We start from the raw sequence: 23814 nt of genomic DNA, 5'->3' as shown, positions 1-23814 counted from the left end.
GGTATGGTGTGTGTGTGTGTGTGTGTGTGTGTGTGTGTGTGTGTGTGTGTAGAAAGAGAGAGCGTTCTGGATGGGCTCTGCTGAGGATGTGGTTTATTCGTGAAGATTCATACAGAATCTTCAAGCCTCAGTTTACTCTGTGGACTTGGAGGGAGAGCATTCTAGATTAAGAAGCCATGAGCACAAAGGCACAGACAGACACCATAATAAAGACAGGGTGAAAATTCAGAGAAGTCTGTAACAGGAACAAAGGGTGCGCCGTATGGGGGTGTGGCAGCAGATATGTCTGGGCCAAGTGGACAGGACAAAGGTCAGGCCAGCCTTGTAGGCTAAATTAAGAGGGTGCATTTTATATAGTAAAGGGCAGGAGAGAATGCTAACCTTTCAGAAAAATTGTTCCCTGGAAGAAGGGCATTTTAAGGCTTAGAGAATCCAGGGAAAGGGAGATCAGTTGTGAGGTGGGGGGTTGGTTGAGAGAAATGGGTCACAAAGACTTTTAATGAGGGAAATTGCAGCAGTTCATAGGATGTTCATAGTCATGTGTGATACACAGGGTGGATTAGAGGTGGGAGTACTATTTGGGACTAGGGACACCTGTAGGAGATAATGCTCCCATGAAAACTACTTATCTTAACAAATATGTTAATTTTAATTTAGGGATTATTAAAATGGCAGTCATTTCTGTACCTTTCAATTTCTTTTTCCTCTGAGTCAAAATGAATTTTGCCTATCAGAAACCATCAGAAATGACTTCAACTCTTTGTCTTCTGAGACCAACTTCAGAGTGTGGTGCTCCTGGTCCACAGTGTTGTTGCAATGCTGTGATTTTTCTAGAAATTTGAGATCTGCTGGCACAATTGTGTTTGTTTAAAATAACTAAAGCAAACATCCCGGTGCAGTCCCCACATTCTGCATAAGGGCCCTTTGCCCTACTGCCTAAGTGGTTCATCCAGACTTAGATCAGTCTACTAAATGGACGTACATCTTTAAGATAACTGTCCTCTGAGGAAAAGTTGAGGTTTAGGAAAAAAGTGACTTTTGTTCTAATGCCAAATCCCTGGGAGACGGGTGCTTGGAATGTTTACGTCCTCCTGACTTCTTACATGATTTCTCCAATTCTTACACTTCCTACACCAAGAGCAAAGCACAACTTGACCCTGGATGAGTACGTGGTGGGTCTGCCAGGCTGGATAAGCAACTCAGGCTTTGCCATGTGCACGGGCTCGTTAGTCAGGAGGCTGGATCCGAGGGCAAATAAGGTTGAGGTCTTAGTTGAAATTCCTGTAAAAAGCCAATTGGCTGGGCACACCCTGCCCTCTGCTCTCTCTGGCCCAGGTCAGGAAGGGGACTAGGTGAGAGGGCGTAGATGGCTCACAGCAGCCCAGCCCTGCTCAGCTCTCTCAGATTGCCTTGCGAGTCTGAATGGTGGTGGGCAGAGTCATTCAGACTCCAGACACAATGAGACTTTGATTAAGCCACCTTCTGGGAAGAAAACACCATTATATCTTTCAGTCAGGATATTTTTCCAGGTCCTCATTAGTGATGTGAAACAGCATGGCAATTTTTCTACTAAACAGAAAACATTTTGTCTGCTGCTCCTGTCAAAAATACCCTGTCTGACAGCTTCAATTTGCCCCCAACAATTTTAAGCCCATACGGTGAGGCCACTTCCCCGCTTCCTCTTTCTTTTCCGTTTCCCTCACTCACCAAGGTCTCTCCTCCCCTGGCAGATGCTGGAGGCCTTTCTGTTCCCCGGCAAACCAGGAAAGGCTCCTGTAATGATTGTTTGTACTCCCAGGTTCACAGGCTGCCCTTTACAGCAATGATCTAGGGAGGAATTTGGCGCATAGGGTGAGGCCATGTCTCCCTTTCCCACTTCCTCTTTCTTTCTATACCTTTCCCTCACTCACCATGGCAATGATCCCTGTCACCATTCCTTCAAACTAGGCGTTTCGTTTCAAGGCTTTTTCTGGGAGACTGTAAGTAGAGGGTTGCTGTTAAGAGTGGGTAGTCTGTTAAAAACAGCATACTACAGGGACACAGCCACATCAATGCTTATAGCAGCACAATTCATAATAGCTAAAGTGTGGAACCAACCTAGAGGCCCTTCAGTGGATGAATGGATAATGAAAATGTGATATATATATATATATATATATATATATATATATATATATATATACACAATGGAATACTATTCAGCATTAAAAGAGAATAAAATCATAGCATTTGCAGTAAATGCATGGAGTTGGAGAATATAATGCTAAGTGAAGTTAGCTAATCCCCCCAAAAAACAAATGCGGAATATTTTCTCTGATATAAGGAGGCTGATTCATAATGGTGTTGTGGGGAGGAGCATGAAAGGATTAGACAAACTCTAGATATAGCAAAGTGGAGTGAGGGGAAGGGAAGGGGCAGGGGGGTAGGAATGATGGTGGAATGAGATGGACATCATTACCCTAAGTACATGTATGAAGACATGAATGGTGTGACTCTACTTTGTGTACAACCAGAGACATGAAAATTTGTGTTCTATAGGTGTAATATGAATTGTAATTCACTTTCTGCTGTCATACATAACAAATTATAATTTTTTAAAAAATTAATAAACAACACTTCACACAGAAAAAAAAAGAGTTCACCATGCTAAGTGAAATAAGCCAATCCCCCAAAACCCAAACATCAATGTTTTCTCTGATATGTGGATGGTAACATACAATAAGGGGGCAGGGGAAGAATAGAAGTTCATTTGATTAAAAGAGGAATGAAGGAAAGGGAGGGGGATGGGAATAGGAAAGACAGTAGAATGAATCGGACATTACTTTCCCATGTTTATATATGAATCCATGACCAGCGAAACTCCACATCATGTACAACCACTAGAATGGGAAGTTGTACAGCATGTCTGTATACTATGTCAAAATACACTCTACTCATGTATATCCAAAAAGAACAAATTAAAAAAATTGTTTTAGAGGGAAAAATAAATAAATAAGACTAACACCATGTAAAAGAGGCCCCAGAGAGGTCTCTCATTTCATTTGTCATTGGAAGACATAAAAAGTTACATCTATGAACCAGAAAGCAAGCTCTCACCAGACACACCAGATTTGCTGGTGCCTTGATCCCAGAAGTTTTAGTCACCAGAATAGTGAGAGATTAAAAAAAAAAAAAAAAAAAAAAGAGTAGGTAGTCTGGAACCAGATGAAAGCCATGTTGGAATCTGGCTATGCTAATTACCAAGTGTGTAAGTCACACAGAGGGGATACTGAGGCTTGGCAGAATGAAGTACCCCTCTGTAAAGGACAGTCCATACACAAGGCAGTGTTGCTGTGAGGACTGAAGAAAATGCACATTAGCACTCAAGCATCACCTGGTCCGTGACAGATGTCATCTCTGATTATTTATTAGGGAATGGACACACTACTGCAGACACTTTTACAACAACTTGCAAGAGGAGAAAATTATCAGATTTTTTATTATGAAAATTTTTAAACAGAAAACTCAAAAGAATAGTATTGTTGACACATTTCTCACTTAGGTTGTCTGCATTTTACCATATACATACACACATACTTTTAATCCATATCAATATAAGAAAAACAACCATCTCTTGAAAATAAGGACATTTTCCTACATATTCACCTTAAGTAATAAACTTAATAATATTCACCTAATGTTGCCTATTCCCAATCCACATAATTTTTTTTCCAAAATGTTCCCCAATATGTCTTCTAACATTTTTTTCCCCCAAACAAGACCCAATCAAAATTCTTTTATTGCACTTAGTTTTCTGGTCTCTTTATTCTCTTTTATTCCAAAGCATAGACGTGGAGAAATTTTGAGGACCAGCTTGTTAGTGAAATCAGCTACATGAACTTTTGGCTGCTGGGTAGAAATGCCCATGTCCTCCATTGAGGCCCACTGGGCGAGGACACGTTTATTAACATAGGCCCCGTGATATGGTTACATAATTTAGTTTGTTGAACTTGTTGGTTATTAGCTTTACTACTTAATTACTTGAGGTTAAGGGCTCTTCTATTATCTTTATACCCACTCCCCATGCAGGATCTAACACACAGGTGGTCAATAAAAGTGAATGGAAAGAAAGGAGGGCGGGAAGGAGGAAGAAAGGGCATAGAGTGTGGAGGGACAAGCCTGAGCAGGCACCTGCTCCCAAGACTCTGCTCTCCTGGGAAGCACCTGCCTTTCTTTGATTTGGTTCCCCACTGAGTCCAAGGACACCTTCTTCCTCCATGATCTCCTTTCCCATTTCCCCACCTTCCCTCCCTGAGCACTAGTCGGGCTCCTTTGGACTCTGTTAATTTTAATTTTTATCTTCTGCTCATCCTAGAGACAAGATTGACATTCAACATTATTTTTAAAGTCATCTATACTAGATTAGATTTTCCTACACTCATTTTCCCAGTACCTTGGAAGATAACTCCCACATGATTTCTACAATCCGTAACAAAATTCCTGATCACAAAGCAAATCGTGAGAAATACTCTGTTAAGAGAGATGGCAGGGAATTTATAGAAGACACGCTCTGCTGAAGGGAGAAGATGCTTTGTTTACATCCAAAAGCTCAGGGAAGCTGTTCTCCAAATACAACCAATAAAGTTTGGTTCAGGTTTCAGGGTCGGATGATTGCCTCTATTCTGTATTGACTAGATTAGCTGGAATAGGCCAAAATTTATATAGGAAACTTTCTCCATACCCCATCTCTAATCCATCTCTAAAATGTTGAGTTTAACAAAATTTTGAGTTAAAAACAGATGATGAGTTAAACAAAACTTTTGAGAAATAGAGGGAATGAACTCAAGAATCTCTAGATTATCTGCATGGTGGACTGGCTAACTCATTCCTGTTGACCTCGTTGATATGCTCCTTTGTCACCTCTCCTTGCCGAGGAGTTGGCTTCTATTCAAAACACACAAGGCCATTTAATTATTAATCTGTGCAAAACATTATTAGGGAAGTTAAACTGTTGAGTGTGTATGTATGTGTACACACATGGATACTTTCTTGATTATCTGGCTGTTCTGTTTTGCTGTTTATTTTTCTGGGCCTTTTCCTCTCTTCACTTGTGCCAATACCTATAAGGTGATTATTACCAGTGAATTCCTAAGAGCTTTTTGGTCCCTCTCCCCATCTTCATGGATGTATGTGGAAATTTTTGTCAGCTGTGGAGGACTCATGTACACAAAAGAAGTGACTGACCTTGGCCATGGAGTGGAGCCTGTATCTGTGACCAGGAAAGAGTTCAGTGTTTGTGTTTGATGATGGTTTTATGCCCTGCTGTCAGTAGAAAGTATTTTTATAGGGCTTGCTGATGACCCAGGGCTCCAGGAACCATCATGACTATTTAGCCAACGATTTTAATGAGTTCATATAAACCCATTCCATTTTTATATTAATAACAGGGAGGGAGAAGTTGAAAGATTAAATATAGAGGAGGATGGGTTTTAGCTTCACTGGTCCGTGCCACTGGGAATTCTGCAGAATTCCATCCAGCCTGTTGTTATTTCCTTCTTCCTAGGCAGGTTTTTTCCCCTCCTTATTCTTTCACCCTTTTTTCTACTACTTTCTTCCTTTATTTTTTAATTTTTTTTTGTGGTGCTGGGGATTGAACCTAGGGCCTTGTGCATGCTAGGCAGGCATTCTACCAACTGAGCTATATCCCCAGCACCACCCCCTCTTTTTTTTTCCTTTCTTACTTCCTAAGTTTGTTTTTCTTTCTTCCTCCCCCCTTTCTTTCAACTGTATCAATGCTCACTTGGTAGTAGCCACAGTGCTAAGTGCTGGGGATGCAGAGATGAAGAACGCATCCTCAGTCTCAGTCCTCCTGGAACTCAATTTAGGGTGGGAAGCAGAGGGAAACAGATCATGGCAATACAATGGGGAATGACAGAGGTGAGCCAGAGTGTTACGTGAGCTCATTGGAGCTCAATAGCCCCTAGCCCATTTTGGCATGGGAAAGAAGATGGGAAGCTTCCTGGAAGAGATAACTAGGTGATTGACTGGGAGTGGATCTAGGAGAGGAGCAGTGCTCCAGGTCTTTACCCAGCAGGCCAAGCCATTCCTTTGGTTTAAGAGCACTGGTCCAAGGCATTGGGATGAGGACTTTGGGGATGGGGGTCTTCCACGGATGTAGGACAATAAATTTTGATGTCACTAAGTATGGATAGGGTCACAGGGGCAGGGTAGAAATGATATTTCTTGCTATTCTGGAAGAGTGAAAGGGACCCATCCTTGAAATTCTGGGCACATTCTAAAGTGCCTGTTGTCAGAAATGAAAGTCAAAATGAAAGAAAGATCATGGCCTTCAAGGCCTTTGCATGATATGCATCCTTAATCTTGGTCTTCAACTTGACTAGATTGAAGGACACCTAGAAACTTGATAGAGGACCCTTCTGGTGCATCTGTGAGGGTGCTTCTAAAGAGAGGCATGGGGGTTAGCAAACAAGTGGGGAAGATCTGCCCTGAGCATGGGTGGTATCATGCAGCAGGCTGGGGTTCACATGGAAGAAAAAGTGGAAGAAAGGTAAATCTCACACACGTGCATGCTCAACCCTTCTTGAACAGGTACATTTTTTTTTTCTGCCACTGCTGCCTGTGGACAGCACTCCAGATTCTTTAGGCTATGAACACAGATTATATCAGCTGTTCTCAGGGGGCTTTCAGTCCCTTCAGCCTTCAGACTGGGACTGCACGATTGGTCTCTCTGTTACTAAAGGCTTCCAGGTTCTTAGACTGAGCAGCTACTGATTTCTCTGACTCTCCAGCATGCAGATGACCATTGTGGGACTATCCAGCCTCTGACATGTGAGCCAGTCTAATAAATATCCTGTTATAATTTTATATATATATTCTATTGGTTCTGTTCTACTGAAGAACGCTGACTAATGCAACACGTGTGCACTCATGGATAGAATTATGTAAAGGGAGGTGGGCAGGGTGTAACCCTCAAAGTGTAAGTGGAGATCAGTCTTAGCAGGGTGGGGTGACTCCTGGCTTCCTATAAAACAAGTCCTAACTTGTGCTGCAAGTTTTATTGGGAGCTCAGGACTCTGGAGGAGTTCTCTGGGCCAATAAGCAGGCAAGTGGCCACAATGGTTCTTGTGCCCTCCAAGGACTGGGTGCACCCTGATATAAGCAGAAGACACTCAGGAAGGTGAGAGGGAGTCTATTGAGAGAATCTTAATCCCTGCTCCTTGGAAGTATCAGGCTGATAGCAGAAAGAACACATATGTGCCGGGAAGTATAAATATCATGATTAATGATATCAACTGCAACAATAGCAATAGCTACAGTGTATTCAATGTCTACTTAGTGACAGGGATTTTCATGTGTTACTTAATTTAATCCCCACAATGACTCTATAACGATACTTAATGATGAAAGGAACACTAAATCTCTCCGTTTCATAGACTAGGAAATCAAAGTTTGTAAAGGTCACAGGTAGGAAGGCATAGAATCACATTGGAACCAGCTCATTCTAACTCTGGAGCCCCTGATCTCTACTGCTTTCTTTACTGCCAGTAAATATTCCGTGCAGCTCCTCTTTGATCTGGTCATGGGACCACAGCCCAGTGATGTCAAGAGGCCCTTAGCGTAATGAATTGCATGTCCATAGCATTAATTATAAAGATGCAAAATTAAAATGTTTTCATTTTTATTACATATAATCTTAAAAGTATGCTAATAATATTAGTCAAGAACTTAAGAAACACAGATTAGAAAACAGGCTCTTTGAAGTCTATTACTTTAGTAGTTGTTATGGACTGTGCCTCCCAAATTTACAAGTTCCAGTCCTAATCCCCACTGCGAATGTATTTGGAGGGAGGACCTTAAGGAGATAATTAAGTTTCCATGAGTCCTGAGGTAGAGCTCCCGTGATAGGATTAGTGCCCATATAAGAGAGGTTTAGAGAGACCAGAGCTTGCTTTCTCTCTCTCTCCATGGGTATACACTGTGGACAGGTCATGGGAAGACTCAACAAGAAAGCAGCCATCTCCAAGCCAAGGAGAGAGTCATTGCCAAGATCTGAATCTGGTGGCACTTGAATCTTGGACTTCCAGTCTCTCTAGACTGTAAGAAAACAAACATCTGATGTTTACACCTCCCAGTCCATGGTATTTTGTTAGGACGGCCTGAGCTAAGATAGTAGTTCACCTCCACAGCTCAGCAAATACTCCCCCGTGCATGCCTCTGAAGTAGATTGATAGGGGGTTGTTGGCCATATTTTGAGTACCCCCTCCACCCTCACATTAGATTTGGGTGCTCTTTTTCTCACTTGTATTTATGAATAATTTATGCAATAACTTTTTAACACTTTATAGCAAATATGAGTTGCTTTCTGATTCTTTAACAGATGAGGACCCTTTCCAGTCCAGTGGCCCCCAGATGAATGAGTAGGGAGGTATACAGATTGTTCTAGCCAGCTTTTTCACTCTGCGACTAAAAGATCTGATCAGAGCAACTGTAGAGGAGGAAAAGTATATTTGGGGGTTCATGATTTCAGAGGTTCAGTCCATAGGCAACTAGTTCCATTCCTTGGGGCTCAAGGTGAAGCAGTACATCACGGCAGAAGAGTGTGGCGGAGGGAAGCAGCTCACATGATGATCAGGAAACAGAGAGAGACTATTCACCAGATACAAAATATATATCCCAAAGCCACACACACCCCCATGCCCACCTCCTCCAGCCACACCCGACCTGCCTTTAGTTAATCCAGATAATCCACTCAGATAATCCTTTCAAGGGATTGATTCACTGATTGAGTTAAGGTTCTTATAACCCAATCATTTCTCCTCTAAACCTTCTTGCACTGTCTCACATGTGAATTTTGGGGAACACCTCACCTCCAAACCATAACACGGGTGGCCCTCACAACTGACAGGAGAGTAGGAGTTGCACAAACTACTGGACTGTACACTGTCCTTGCTCTGGGAGTCATCCACGACTCCGAGGAAGGCACTGATGATCTCTTACACACTGTGGTTTGCCAGGAATTTGCTGTGGGGAGTCTGGTATGTGTTCAGGGACCGGCAGCTGTGGTACCATTGTGGCTGAGGAGAAAGGTGACCTGGAAACACAGACATGTGGAAAGCTGTGGCATGGGAGGGGACACCAGTGCACCTCAGACTGCCTTAGCAGTCAAGGGCCTCCTCCACAGCGGGGCTACCCAACCTCTCACCCTAGGGGACATTCATCAGGTCCTCAAGGAGGAGAAATCTGAGAAGGTCATTGAGCCTAGTGCTTCAGTCTTTCAGGTTCATACTTAACCTGGACACTTTGTTCAAAAGGAGAGCCTGCACTGTAACAAGCTCCCCGTGCTGCTGGGCTGGGGCCACACTAGATACGGAGGATTTGTTCTACCCCTAGGAGTCAAGGTAGGCTATATTTCAATAATCATCCTAGTCAAATAAGATGGTAGTTCAAAAAAAGATATTTATCTGGTTTAGCAGTTTTCTTACCTTTTAGAACATCTTTCTTAGCAACCCCAAATCACTTTAGCTTCGAGGCAGTTCTGTTCTTCGTTGAGAAGGAGATGCAAAGTAGTCCCCTCCCATATCATAATCCTTGGTTATTTAAAGACTACTAAGTCAGATCTATTTTTAAAAGCATGCTTCTCTCTGTTCTTATGCCTGCTTTATGCAGTTTGGTCAGGAGGAATGAAATTATGGGGGAACTTTAGGCTGAGGAATTGGTGTTTGGAGCATGCATGCATCTGCTCATTCAGTCAGATCCTCCTCACACATTCAAATTCGATCCACTCTCTGTCCTCTATTTTTAAATTATTATTATTATTGTGCCAAGGACTGAAACCAGGGGTGCTTAACCACTGATCCACATCCCCAGCCCATTTTTAATTTTTTTTTCAATTTTGAGACAGGGCATTGTAAGTTGCTGAGGCTGGCTTTGAACTTGGGATACTCCTGCCTCAGCCTCCCAAGCTCCTGGGATTACAGGTGCACACCTCCATTCCCAGCCCATTTTTCTATATCATTTATTTATTTATTTATTTGTATTGGTACCAGGGATTGAACTCAGGGACATTCGACCATGAGTCCCATCCCCAGCCCTATTTTGTGTTTTATTTAGAGATAGGGTCTCACTGAGTTGCTTAGTGCCTCACTGTGGTTGAGGGTGGTTTTGAACTCGAAATCTTCCTGTCTCAGCCTCCATTCTTTATTTTAAAGGGAGGGTAGAAATGATCAAAATCAAAATCTGAAGAGAGGATGAAACTCTCCATTGAACTTTTAGCCTCACCACTTCACTTATCAGAACTTGATCAGGGTAGTTCACAAGCACAGCAACCTGCTTTGGATTTTCTTTCTCCCTGGCTCTACATCGCTTCCAGTTGAAAGACTTAGGAGCAAGAATTCAGCCATCTAGCATGACCAGGCAAAGGAGCCTGAAAAACCCACAATAAGAAAGAGAGCCAGCAGGTTGTGTTTTAAGTACCCAAGAGTCTGTGATAGGTGCCAAGCCACTTCCCTCTCTGTCTTGTCCCCCGTACTCTGCTTCTTTCTACCCCAGCTCTTTGTGCCATTGTGTGACTTTAACCCAATGTGTAGATTCTGTCTCTGGGGCACTTATTCTTCTAAACCTTTTTCTCTGAGGATGGGATGGGATGTGCCCTTTGGTAAAGAGGCTAACTAGTCACCTGGTGATGGGTTCTTTTACGCACCTACCTGGAGAGACACAGTGGGGCCGATGGAAACATTGCCTGCCGCTGTGATATCCTGGGGCAGGGATGAACTCCTCCAGGAGAATGGGAGGAAAGAGGAGGAGGTCCCCAGGAGACCCTATGTAGCCTCTAGATTTCCAAAGGGCAGGGATATCCAGAAGTCTGCTGTTACCCTGACCCCACCCTCAGCTTCAGGTAAAATGAGAGTTGGGATGTAGCTCAGTGGTAGAGCGCTTGCTTAGTATGTGTAAGGCACTGGATTCGATTTTCAGCACTGCATATAAATAAAATAAAGATCTGTCAACAACTAAAAAAAAATATTATTTTAAAAAAGAAGGTAAAATGACACAGCCTGAGCAGGGGACACACTGGAGACTGCTGGTTATCCTGACAGCCTATGTGGAGGTGCTCTGCATGGGGAGTATGACTCACCAGTCTTGGTCATGACTCTGGACCCAGGATTCACAAGTGTTCCAAAATTAGCAACCAGTACGTACACCCACAGAGTAGTTAGACACTTCCCATTCAAAATGCTCAATGGGATAAATACACAGAGAAAGGGAAGGCTGAAACAACTGTCGATTACCACAGCTCTTCTACTTAGCCTGCAGAATATATTCCTCTCTGCTTCCCTGTTTACATTTTCCTTTCTGAGCTTTGCTGCACCATTTAGAACCTGTCCATTCATCCATTTAATATTTTGTTGTTGTTTTTTGTTGTGGTTGCTTTGCAGTGCTGGGGTTGGAACCTGGAGCCTCACACATGCTAGGCAAGCACTCTACCACTGAGCCACATGCCCGGCTAAGAATTCATGTTGAACATCTTCCTGGGTCTAGCCTGTTCAAGGTGCATGGGAGATGTCAGTAATGAGGCAGTCTTTCAGTTCACCAGTCAATGGCAGTGACTTAACCTCTTACGCTGTGATTTTCTCATCTGTAAAATGGCGGTGACATACTGATTCATTGGCTAATGCACCTGGAGCACTCACCAGAGTATCTGACACTTAGTAGACATTGAATTAGTACCTGCTGTTAACTTCTGTTGAGAAACTACTGATGTGCAACTAAGATTATTGGTGTCCTGTTTTGCCTAGTGGTGCCATAGACAAATCGTTATCTTGGGAGCTTCGGGCATCAGCAGTGCCACAACTGGGAAGGCAGTCACCTCGGGGATTGGACTGGGAGACACTGAGCTCAGCATATGGCTCTATTCTATTGGTCAGACTTCACTCAGTCAATCTGCAAGGAGCGAGATAATCAATTAGTGCCTGGAAAAGATGATAAAGATCGATCTAAAATACAATTTAATTTTATAGTCATCATTCATTTCCTCTTTATTGTGGGGAGCCACCCAGACACCTGTACAATGAAAATAAAGCCTGGGAATGCCAAGGTGTGTCTGTGGTTGTAGTCTCACGGGTAGCAGGGGAAAGGTCAGATTGCAAAACCTGTGCCACCTGCCTTCAATGGAAAAACCATGCTGCCTTCCAGGCCTGCAGGTTCTCTGGGCCCCAGTTCCTTCCTGGGGCCTTTTCCTTGGTGAGGTTTCTGGACCCCTGAAGGCACCGATAGTTTCTGCTTTGCAAGTTCATACAGGTGTTCCAGATTATTGACAGTCCCCTGGTATTGTTGTTATCTTCGTGTGAGTTTCTGAATACATCCTATTTATTTCTATACTCCTGGTGATCCTTCCAAGAGTACCTTTGGGTTTGGAAAAGGCGGGATAGACCCTCTGATCCTCCCATAAGGACCTGGGCTGCTGGTGGTGGTAGTAGGGGATTGGCCAACAAAGTCATTTGTAAGGAGCTACCTCCAGAGGCCTAAAATAACTCTGCCACTAGCCGGTCACTCAGCCCCACTAATGAGCAGACCTACTTCAGGCAGGGAGAAAATGACTAAACATCCAAAGAGAAGTAACTATTGCTTGAAGTAGATTTTTTTAAAATAATTTTTTAGTTGTCAGTGGACTTTATTTATTTATATGTGTTGCTGAGAATTGAACCCAGTGCCTCACACATGCTAGGCAAGTGCTCTACCACCGAGCCCCAACCCCAGCCCTTGAAGTAGATTTAAAACAGACAAAGGCAGTGAGTCCTCTCTGAGGCTCCTTGCAGGTATGTGACTCTAGGTTTGCAACTACCTGGAATTACAGATAACTTGAAGCTGGGCTGAAAAACCTCAAGGGCAGAGGAGATAAGAAGATAAAAAAATGAGATAGTGCCAGGTGTAGTGGCGCATGTCTGTAATCCCTGTGGCTCGGGAGGCTGAGGCAGGAGGATGGCAAGTTCAAAGCCAGCTTCAGCAAAAGCAAGGTGCTAAGCAACTCAGTGAGACCCTGTCTCTAAATAAAATATAAAATAGGGCTGGGGATGTGGTTCAGTGGTCAAATGCCCCTGAGTTCAATCCTGGTACCCCCTCTCCCAAATAAGATAGTTTAGGAAGTGAGTGGGAGGGTGAGAAGAGTTTTGAGATTTTTCCAATTGAGATTTGGCTGCATTAAGAGCCTTTTTTTTTTTTTTTCCTCCCAGCATTGCAAGGTTCACCTGTCTAAAAGGCATTTAGAAATTTGCCACTAACAGACTTAAATCTTTTTACCAATCTGGCTAATTGGTGTGGTTTGAAAGTAGCTACAGGACAGATAAACAGAAGTTTGGGTCTAGAGCCTCCACCCTTTGCTGGGCCTGAGTTCTACCTCCAGCAGACTCGATTTACACATTCCCAACTTTTGTAATCTTACATCACCTCCTTTGCAAACTCACTGAGTATTTTCCTGTCATTTTACAAGGTTTTCTTCCTGTGCCATGGTATGGTGGAGCTAGACAAAGTTGGCACGATATTTGCCACTTGTTAGTTATGTGATTTGAACATATTTAACCTGTCGGAGCTTCAGTTTACTCATCCATAGAATGGAACCGCATTAGCCTCACTAGTAGTGATACCATAAGAATTAAATGTCTACATGCATACCTGATCCTAGTTGAACTTGAACTGTAAAGCTTTTGAATAGGGATTATGTGCACATCCAGGTATGTCATTTAGTAGCTGTAAGGCCTTGAACGAATTATTGTGCTTCAGTTTTATCATCTGTAAAATGAAGTGAATTTACTATCTAACTTCAATTTATTTTTTTATTTTGGTGCTAAGGATCAAACTCAGGACTTTATGCATGCTGGGTAAGCACTCTACCACTGAACCACATTCCCAGTCCAATTCAATGGTTTTTGATAATGATTAAATGAGTTAGTGTGTGTAAGATGCTTGGCATAGCAGTCATCAGGTGGTTGTGCTATGTCTTAGCTGTTAATATGATTATGCAACACACCCAGTAGAATATCCAGCACTAAGTAATGTTAAAAGCAAATTGAATCTCTTCCCATTGAAACCTTGAATTCTAAACTTGCTGTGGGTGCTGTGGAGCTCCTTCCGTTCTAGCTGTCCTGTTTAGAAGACTTTTCTACAGCTAACATGAAACTGGAGTGATGGTAGTTGCTGGGCAACTTCCAGTCGCAAGGCTTTGGCTCTGCATACAGCCCCAGGTTTCTGCTTGCTGTGAGGGCTGCTGGTGCTTTGCCCTCCAGGGAGCACTGATTCTGGAAGGCTGCCCTGGGGGGAGGGGAGCTAGGCTGTTGGCCCAGCTGCCCGCTACACTGGTCCAAACCGGCTGTGCTGGGTCTGCAAGGAGAAGGCTTTCCGACCAGTCAGCAGAATCCGTCACAGATTGAGCACTGCCCTGTGCAACGCACAGTGGACATGGCCATGAACTCAAGGAGTTCACCAATCTGCTGGAGGAATCAGGAGCACTTACAGAGTAAACTAATACTAGGATATCTGAAGTCATTAGTTTGTCCTTGTGGATATCAGTGACCTGTGAGACCCTTTAAACTCCTGAGATTCTAGGTACAATCCAGCTTGCTGGCAGAGGCATGATAATATCAGCTGTACGACAGGCATTCTTCTAAAGGAATATATATATATATATTCCCCCCCCCATTTATTTGCCATAGTGATCTTTTGTAGTAGGTTTCAATATTCTCATTTTCAGATGAGAAACATGGAACAGGAAGGTGATGGGACGAGCCAAAGATCATACAGGTAAGAAATGATGGAGTCAGGCTCCAGATTCTCAGGTTCCAGAAGGTCACACCTTTATCTTCCTGGTTCAGTCACCTGGAGTCAGGTAAGGTGGCTCTGGGAACCACACTGGCAGACATTTCTTCTTCTCGGGTTGTGAGGGACTCACTGGTGGCTTCAGTTGATGGGGTTCAACCCTTGAATCCAGCACCATGTCTGCTCCTGCCCTTGCTACTGAGGCTGCTCATAGTTGCATTTAATGCCCTGAGGGAGAATTTGTTCAGCTTGCCCAGTGTCCAGCCAGAATATGAAATTGTCTTAGGGAATAGGTCTCCTGCCAGACACCTCAGAGGCTTTTGGTCTGCTTCCAGATAGCTCCATTACAGGAGAAGTAGATGGCAGTGCAATCAGTTGTGACTGGAATGGTAGAGGGTGCATGGTAGAGAGAAATCAAATCATTCGCTGCAACCTGAGAGAGTTTGCACAACACAGGAATCCACAAAGAAGGGGTGTGATACCTCTATCTCCCTAATCATGCTGAGTTGCTGCTTGCTGCGCACTCAGAAGCCTGAAAAAACATACATGTTTTCACAAGGTATGTTTATAATATTGGTAATACTACCGAAAAATAAATCTATCCAACTATCCAGCCATAAGAGATTATTTAAATAAATTCAGGTCCCCCCAAACACCAGATTACCATATAGCAATTGAAGTCAATGCTATGTAAGTATATGTTTTAACATTAAAAAATGTTTTTTCAATTTTTTGTTAAATGTCAAGATCAACTTGAAAAACAGAATGGATAGTCTGATCCTATTTTCATAAAGAAAAAATGTATTTGCATGTTGTTTTAGGCTATTTTGTTGTTGTTTCTATAACTGAATACCACAGACCAGGTGATTTATAAAGAATGGAAGTTTATTCACCGTATGTTTCTGGAAGTCCAACAGCATGGTTCCACCCTCACCTGGCATCTGGTGAGGGCCTTCCTGCTGGATCATGACATGGTAGAGGGTATCACATGGCGAGAAACAGGAATCATGCTAGCTCCACTTTCTCTTCTTATAAAAAGGCCCCATCCCCATGACCTCATCTAATCCTAATTCCCTCCCAATGGCCCCACCTCCAAATATAATTACTATATGACTTTGGGGATTAAGTTCCTAATACATAAAATTTGGGTGATACCCTCTATAACATGCTTATAGAAAGTATTTTAATTTATATACATAAACATTAACAGATATTATCTCTGAAGGATTACAGGTTAGATTAAGTTCTTTTGTTTATTTGTATTTATTTGTATTTGCATTTTTTATACAATAAACCTGTTATTTTTTAAAAACCTAATGGTATATTAGAAATAACCTGAGTTTTCTAAAAAAAAAATCATATCACCTTAAATATTTTTTAAAAATTGATTTGTTGTTCTCTCTTTCTTTCTTATCCTATTTTTGGTGGTAAGCAAATACTGGTCATTGTAGAGAAAAATTCTAGGCCCATAGTTGACTTAATAGTTAGAATATGAGAGCTGGAAGGGGCTTCAGAGATCATCAGGCCCAATTCCTTATTTAGCAGATGAGAAGCTAGATCCAGGGTCTTAGCTTGTTCCTGTAAATGGTGGGTGACAAAACTTGGGCTGCAATCCAAGTGCTAAGATTCCCAGTGTAGGACATTTTCTACACCATCATGCCAGGCCATTACATTTGCTTCGCTGACGCCCAGAGAGTATTGGGATCACTCTGCAGGGAGGTGTCAACTCTAAGCACAGGAAAGACAGTGATGCTGAAGATGGTCAGTCAGCTCTGCAGCTCTCCTCGGTGGCCAACTGCAGATTCCACAGTGAGAGTTAAGACAATGTCACGGGCGATGGGAAGGTAAATATGGTAGCCTTTTCTGGAGATCGGCTATCTGGAAAGCTTGTAGGTGAGTCACATGAAGGCAGAGGCCAGGCCCCCGGGCTTCCCTCCCAGTTTCCTCCTCTTTTTCAATTATTGGGTCATAAATGCTACTTGAGATAAATTCATTCTTCTCTTAACACTTGTCTTTCTGAAAAGTAGAGCAGTGTGCCCTTAATCCTTGTGAAACCAACTTCAGATGTTGCAATGAAACTATTGCTTTGTCAACTTCTTTGCAGAATTCTTTGCACTTGCACTATTATGTTAAGACTTTTGGTCACACACATCAGAACTCCCACATGAACCAATTCAGGCAAAAGAGGGAAAGTACTAGCTCATGAAATCCATGTAAAAGTTGACTCTCCGAACTGAGCAAAAGCTAGGGGGACATGGATCCAAGTCTTGGGAACCACAGGAACCAGAGACTTCAGGGCACCAAACCTTTGTCTCTGTCTCTCATCTCTTTTCCTTACTCACGGTGGCTTCCTTCTCTTTCACTGCAGAGAGGCTGTCTCCATTCCCATGCCTGTATTTCCATCTGTCTCCATCACCAGAATTGAACTTAGCCAACAATTTCTCATCTGCTCCAAGTTAAGACAGCCCTCAAAAGGGCCAGTGTGGACCAGCTGGGACCAGAGTGCTGGGTCACATAAAATGAAAATTCCAACATGAACACATTGTTTGCCCCAGGGAATGAATGAAGGCCCCAGAAGACAGACAGGTCTAGGGCCAAGACATAGCTATCCTCTCCCCCTCTCTGTTCTTAGAGATAATAAGTTTGATGAGAAGAAACTGAACAAATAAATGGCAAGTGAGAATCCTCAAGAAGTCAAATAAAAATCCTGGCCAAAAACAGCCTTCTTTTTCTTCTTCTTGTTTTGAAAAACAATGTTTTTGCATTCAGTGTGTGTGTGGGGGGGAGAAACCTGCAGTGAATCTCTGCTTGACTTGCCTCCCAAAGAGTCACACCTGGGTATTTTAGGACCTGAGTCAAGTTTGAAGAACTGTGCTCTCTCTTCCCAGCCCCCTCTTTAGAGAACTAAACCATGGGGGTAACAATCCTGTAATTTTAACTGTATTTATAAATCCCTGATTCTTTATGTAGTGTTTTTTTTTTTTTCCTACACTGCACTTAGTCTGAATGTTGCTATTTTCACAGAGGAAATCAGTGGAAAGAGACTATAATTATAGGTCAAACACCAGCTCCGGAAGCAGTGAAGGCAGCAGAAAGCTGAGGACTCCCTGCGCTCTTCCGGTGACACCCTGGACATCTCTTCCTTCTGTCCCTAAGCCTGGGCCAGCACTTCACCTCTTTATCTCTATATCTTTGCCCCCTTTTGTTGGTCAGCCTCACATATCATAAGACAAAAAGGGAAGGTTGGAATTGAAAGGTAACAAATTAAAACTGCATGATGCTTGGGCAGGCCTGCTTCTTGGAGATGATTCAAACGGGAAAGAAAAGAAAAAAAAATTAAAAAAAAAAAACATTTCAGGTCATTGGCCTTTTTAAACAGACCGCCGGCAATATTTACTCCTCCTGAAATAGCACAGTCACATGAAATAAAACCATGTTCTGTAAAGCCTGCAAAACAAAAGGACAATTTACAGGCTGGCACACTAACTGAGAGCCCTCTGTTTGCTGGCTGGGTCATACCCTCTACTTTCTGGTTGTGCTGGCCACCTTCTGCCCAAGGCCTGCAGGAGACCTGGGGTGGGAGGAGTCAAGATCGGGTTGCCTTGGAGACCCTCCTCAACTTTTTCTCCCTGAAATAATTGGGGCAGGTATACCAAGAGTTGAGAGCAGGGCTCTGACGAGAATGTGTTGAGTGTGGCATCTGCCATGGAACCAGTGCCTGAGGAGTGCATGTCATGGATGTCACGGGAGCAGCTGCCAGTGGTGCCCATCATCTCCGGAACTGTCTCCTCTTGTTTCCTCTCTCCTTCATCTCCACTTCTTTATCAGTTTACTCCACATCTTTTTCTGTCTCTGTCTTACACTTGTCTCTTCCTCTCTACCCCACACACATTTTCTTCTATTTCTGGCTTCTCCAACTCACCCTTTCTTACATTCCCCTTTGCCTTCTCTCTTAACTTCTGTTCTGTTGGAGTCCCTTTAATGATTAGCCCAGCTGTCACCTGGAAGGTCTAATGTCACAGCTAATGCTGGGGTTAATGCATGTACCGTCTCTGGTCAGGCCTGGGATCACGGGTCAATTCCCACAGAGACTCAGCTGGTACCCAAGGATGCCCAAGGGTACTTTCTCAGCCTCACTGTTCTAGGATTTTCTTCTTTGTTGCCCAAGACCCCCTTTAAAAAGTCAAAAGCCATTTAAAATCTATATTATATTTGTGAGCAACTTGTGCTTCTCAAGACCTTTCACATTTATGATTTCATCTTTCCATCACCTTGGGAAGTGGGCAGAGCTGGTGAGGAAACAGAAAAACAGAGACTCGGGAGCATGCCCAATCAGAGCACCATGGAAAAGAAGAAAATGAGACTCATTCCAGACACCCAAGAGGAATCTCTAGCACATAGTACATTAGCCCGAATTCCTGGCTTATCAAACACTGAGCTCTTCGTTGACAATCAGGTTTTTCACCTGTAACTTCTCATAAGCAGGTTTTTCCCAGCCTCTAAGTTACCTTCTTTTACATCAACAGTGTAACAGGTATTGGCTTCACTTTCTTTTGCACATGCCCAAGTGTACAGTAAGTGGAAAAGAGTGAGCCAGGGATGTATACAATGTATTCTGTTTTTTCAAATGATTGATATTTATGACCATAAAGAAAATTACTTTTTGGCCTCTGGTGAGGTCTCTTTCTATCCATTAGTCAGTCAACATATACCAAGTGTTGGCACTGTGCTAGATGAGGTTGGAGGTTCTGATGATATGTTTGTGAGAAAAGGGGACCTCACAAAGGAATGAAGCAGAAATGTATGCTTTTACTGCTAACAGTGGCACCAGTATCTCCACGTCAAAGGGTTGCTCTCAGCCTGCCAGGACCCCTTTTGCCTGGTGCCACAGAAAACTGAAGGGTCTGTACTTTACCTGCCCAGAGAACAGCTCTTAACCAATGACTGACAGATGCAGAGGATAAACACCATACCTTGAGGTCTGTCACTACTCTGTGGGATTGAGCTCAAGTTACCCTTTGTGGACTTCACATCCTTGTTGATTTCACATGTTCCCTGTCCCACTTTCTCACTCTCTTACTGATTTTCCCTTTTAAAAAAATCAATTTCACACCAGTTCTTGTCTTAGGATGTGTTTGGGGAAACCCAGATGAAGATAAAAGTTTTGTTTAGTTTTGGGCTTCCTCCCAGCGCAGGTTTCTAGAATCAGGATGAGAAAGATGGGGAAATGGAAAACCAGGTCTGCCTTCAGAACCAGAAACGTGTGACCAAAAGCTAGGAGTACAGATGACCTACAGACTAGGAGCAAAAGCAGCGCTCAGCTAGGGAGAGAGACAATGTCCCTGTCTGGACAGACACTATCTCCATTGCAGGGAAGAGAGGAACTGATGGATTTAAAGTTCGTTGAAAACCAGAAGACAGAACTGACAGAGGTAGCAGCTGTGAGGTTCTTCCTCCAAGTGGCTTCTGGGGAGCAGATAGATGTCTATGGTAGACTCAAGTCTTAGCACTTGGAAGCCATCACCTGGGATGTCCAGAAATAACTGGGAAAATAAAGAAAGCACCAAAAACATGCTGCAACATGGATGCACCTTGACAACATGATGTTAAGAAAAGATACAAAAGGCCTCAGGTCATATGGCTCCATCTATATGGAATACCCAACAGACCATCCATACAGTCAGGAAGCAGATTGGTGGCTGTCAGGGGCTGGGAGGAGGTGGGTACAGGAAATCACTGTATGGGTGTTGGGTTTCTTTTTCAGTCATAAAAATGTTCTGGAACTAGATAGTGGTGATGGTTATACAACCTTATGAATATACTAAAAGGCACTGAATTTATACTTTAGAAGGGTAAATTTTGTGATACCTACTTATTTTTCAATTAAAAAAGAAAGAACTAGGAAATTGGGAGGTGTTGGAAGAAGGGCTGAGGCCTTGATTTGATAGGGAGGCTGTAAGGTAGTAAAATTTTGGTTATTATTTTTTTAAAGCAGCACTAGTTCTTCTTTTTTTTCTTTCTTTGTTTCAAAAATATTTTTAGTTATCAATGGACCTTTATTTTATTTATTTATATGCAGTGCTGAGGATGGAACCCAGTGCCTCACACATGCTAGGCAAATGTTCTACCACTGAGCTACAACCTCAGCCCCCAAATTTTGATTATTAATGTTACAACTGCTCCTTCCCTGGTTGCCAAAATGGTCCTTCATTAAGCTGGTGGTTGACTGAGATCACCAATGATGCATGAAGTGTACTCTATGTAACTCAGTGTTAAGTTGTACAGCATAAATTCTTGGTCCTGAAAGAGATGCGGTTGTATAGGTCATATACTATACAGCCCCTGTGTACAGGTTTTGTATATGGTGGCCCTGGTTTTATATTTTTCAAACTTCTTCAACATTTTAGGATCTCTACTGCTCAAAACAGAACACTGGAAATTTTCTTTTAATTGTTTCCACATGTGCCCATCTAGTATCCTTAACTACAATGTAAACTTTTTGAGAGGAGAGATCAGGTCCTTTTAGACAAAGGAATTCCCTCTTCCTTTCCTGGCCTAAGCTGGGCACCTTTGGTGCTCCCTGACACGGTGATCTCCCCAACCTGAATGTAGACCACGTACTGGCACCAGAGCACCAGCGTGTCCCCTTTGAGGGTCTTTACCCTGGACAAGGCTCTGTTCTATTTGCTTTGAATCTCCCCAGATTCTTCTCCAAAGCTCAGGGTTGCTTCAAGAGTCCAGAAATCGGCCTCATTTCTGTCCTGGTACTTCTTGACATCATCTGATCCCTGTAACAAGAAAGCAGATTTCATTTCTGGAAGTCATTGTGACACTTGATTTTTCTTGGTGACATTACACTCTGCCAAGGAGCGGACTGCTTATATAACAAGGTTGATATTAAACTCCAGCAAAACTGAGGCCTAAACACTAAGGCCAGTTCAAAAGTCAGTGCAAGTTTTCTTGTTCACTGGAAGAAAGAAAAGTTTCCAATGAAAATGTGGGATTTAGCTCCCTCCATCCAGTTCCTCCTGCATTTCCTGAATTTGGGGACCTAAAAGCAAATCATTTTCTGAAACTAGTTAGTTCCTTTTCCTCTTAAAATCTTGGTCAGGAAGGCAGTTAACTTTCCAAATTCCTGCGTATTCCTCCTGCCCTCTGCTCCTCACCTCCGTGGGTTGAAGATTGGCACAGTCCACCTCTCCTGCAGGGTCTGCACTTCATACGGAATCTGTCTCCAGACGCCCAGGTTGGTTGTTTACTTGGAGCTCTGGATGAACAGGGGTGCCATTTCCTGGTTCCAGGGCTGGCAGTGTGCCTGCCCACCCGGCTGTTGGCTTTGAGCCAGAGATGGCCTGAGGTTTAAACATTCTAAGCAGGCACGTTCTCAATGTCCCCGAGGCTGGGTCACATCTGCACTGAGTTTCTGCCTCCTAAGGGAGTATGTATGTTTGTGGTTTTTCTGTGTGTTTCTGGGTTTGTGTATCAGGGGGTTGCACTGTTTGTACGTACGTGTGGGTGTGTGTATTTTGGCAGTTGAAGAGGCTAAGTGTATACAAAAAAAATGGTATTTATAGTGAAATAAATACCAATGAGACAGAAAAAATATAAGTAAAAGAAACACTATTATCACCACAGTGAGCATTTTTCCATGCATCTCTTCACACAGGTACATGTCTGTAGATGTACTTCTCCATTAATGTTATCAATACACTAGAAGTCTGTTTTCTAAGCTAATAATAATGCAAATTACTGAGTGCTTGCTAGTAGCCAGGCCCTGCACTGTCCCTTAACATGCATTAATCTCATTTAATTATCAGGATTTAATCCTTTGAGGTAAGTGAATAGTATTACTATTCCCATTTTATAAGTGAGGAGATAAATCCTAGGGAGAATAGATAGTTAGTCTCCAGTGAGAGGCCATGGTAAACTTGCCAGGGGGTCAGAACTGGAATTTGGACCCAGCTGACTCCAGAAATTGCTTTTGACCACTGCTGGATAGAGGCAGGTGACAGTATGCAGCACAACTGGGCAAGGGTCCAGAACTTACCCGTATATTAACTCATGATTTGTAGAGTGCCTAACATGAACTAGGTCATAGAGGTCAAAAGGTGACCAAGACACAGATCTTCTTGAGACTCAAAGTTTATGGACCTTTATTTTATCTATTTATTTATAGGCGGTGTTCAGAATTAAACCCAGGGCCCCCACATGCTAGGCAAGTGCTGTGTACCACCTGAGCTCACCACCCCAGCCCCTCAAAATCTTTTGAGGGAGACACATATATAAATGAATTAGGCAATTTGGAGTAATTGAGCAGATTACCAAAAGAACAAAGGAGAAGCTATCCTGTTACGGTTTAGGTTATATGTCTCCCAAAAGCTTATGTATGAGATGATGCAAGAAAGTTTAGAGATAAAATGAGTGTTACAAAAGATTTGATCTAATCAGTGCATTAATCCCCTGATAGGAATTAACCTGGTGGTAACTGTAGTCTGTTAAGGTGTGGCTGCAGGAGGTGGATCCCCGGGGAATGTGCTTTGGGGGTTTATATTTTGTCCTAGTTAGGAGAGGTCTCTCTCTCTCTCTCTCTGCTTCCTGGTGCGATTTCTTGAGCCCCTTTTCTCCACCATACTTTTCAGCCATGATATTCTGCCTGGCCTCGGGCCCAGAGCCATGGAGTTGGCCATCTATGGACTGAGACCTCTGAACCTGTGAGCCCCCAAATAAATTTTTCCTCCTCTGAAATTGTTCTTGTTGTGTCTTTTGATCACAGCAGTGAAAAAGCTGACTAAAACTCATCCATACTATCTGGGGAAATTGTAGAGGTAACATTTTAAATGCACGTAGAAAAAGAGAGAGAGAGAGAGAGAGAGAGAGAGAGAGAGAGAGAGAGAGAGAGAGAGAGAAGCTATTTGCCAGAGTAGAGATTGGGTTGGGTGGGAGGGAAGGAGGGCAGGCCACTTCAGGCTGAGCAAATCGTGAGCAAAGGTCCTGGAAATCTCAAGTGTA

General features: G+C 43.0%; 2 long non-coding RNA genes across 2 annotated transcripts in view; one reads left to right on the top strand and one right to left on the bottom strand.

Annotated features, from left to right (window-relative positions):
* LOC144256911 (uncharacterized) overlaps window positions 1-9548 on the bottom strand; it is a 39006-nt gene extending 29458 nt beyond the window's left edge. The window contains exon 1 of the long non-coding RNA XR_013344314.1: window positions 9483-9548. This is a non-coding gene — a long non-coding RNA (uncharacterized LOC144256911). The remainder of the gene's footprint in view (window positions 1-9482) is intronic.
* On the top strand, window positions 9018-17523 carry LOC113181805 (uncharacterized). The gene is made up of 3 exons (XR_003300631.2): window positions 9018-9398; window positions 14741-14790; window positions 17174-17523. It is a non-coding gene; the product is annotated as an uncharacterized LOC113181805 (long non-coding RNA).
* Window positions 17524-23814: the final 6291 nt, after the last annotated feature.

The sequence above is a fragment of the Urocitellus parryii genome, chromosome 9 (assembly GCF_045843805.1).
Source record: "Urocitellus parryii isolate mUroPar1 chromosome 9, mUroPar1.hap1, whole genome shotgun sequence".
NCBI lineage: Eukaryota > Metazoa > Chordata > Mammalia > Rodentia > Sciuridae > Urocitellus > Urocitellus parryii.
Note: the sequence above shows the minus strand (reverse complement) of the source record. Positions and strands in the feature narration are given on the sequence as shown.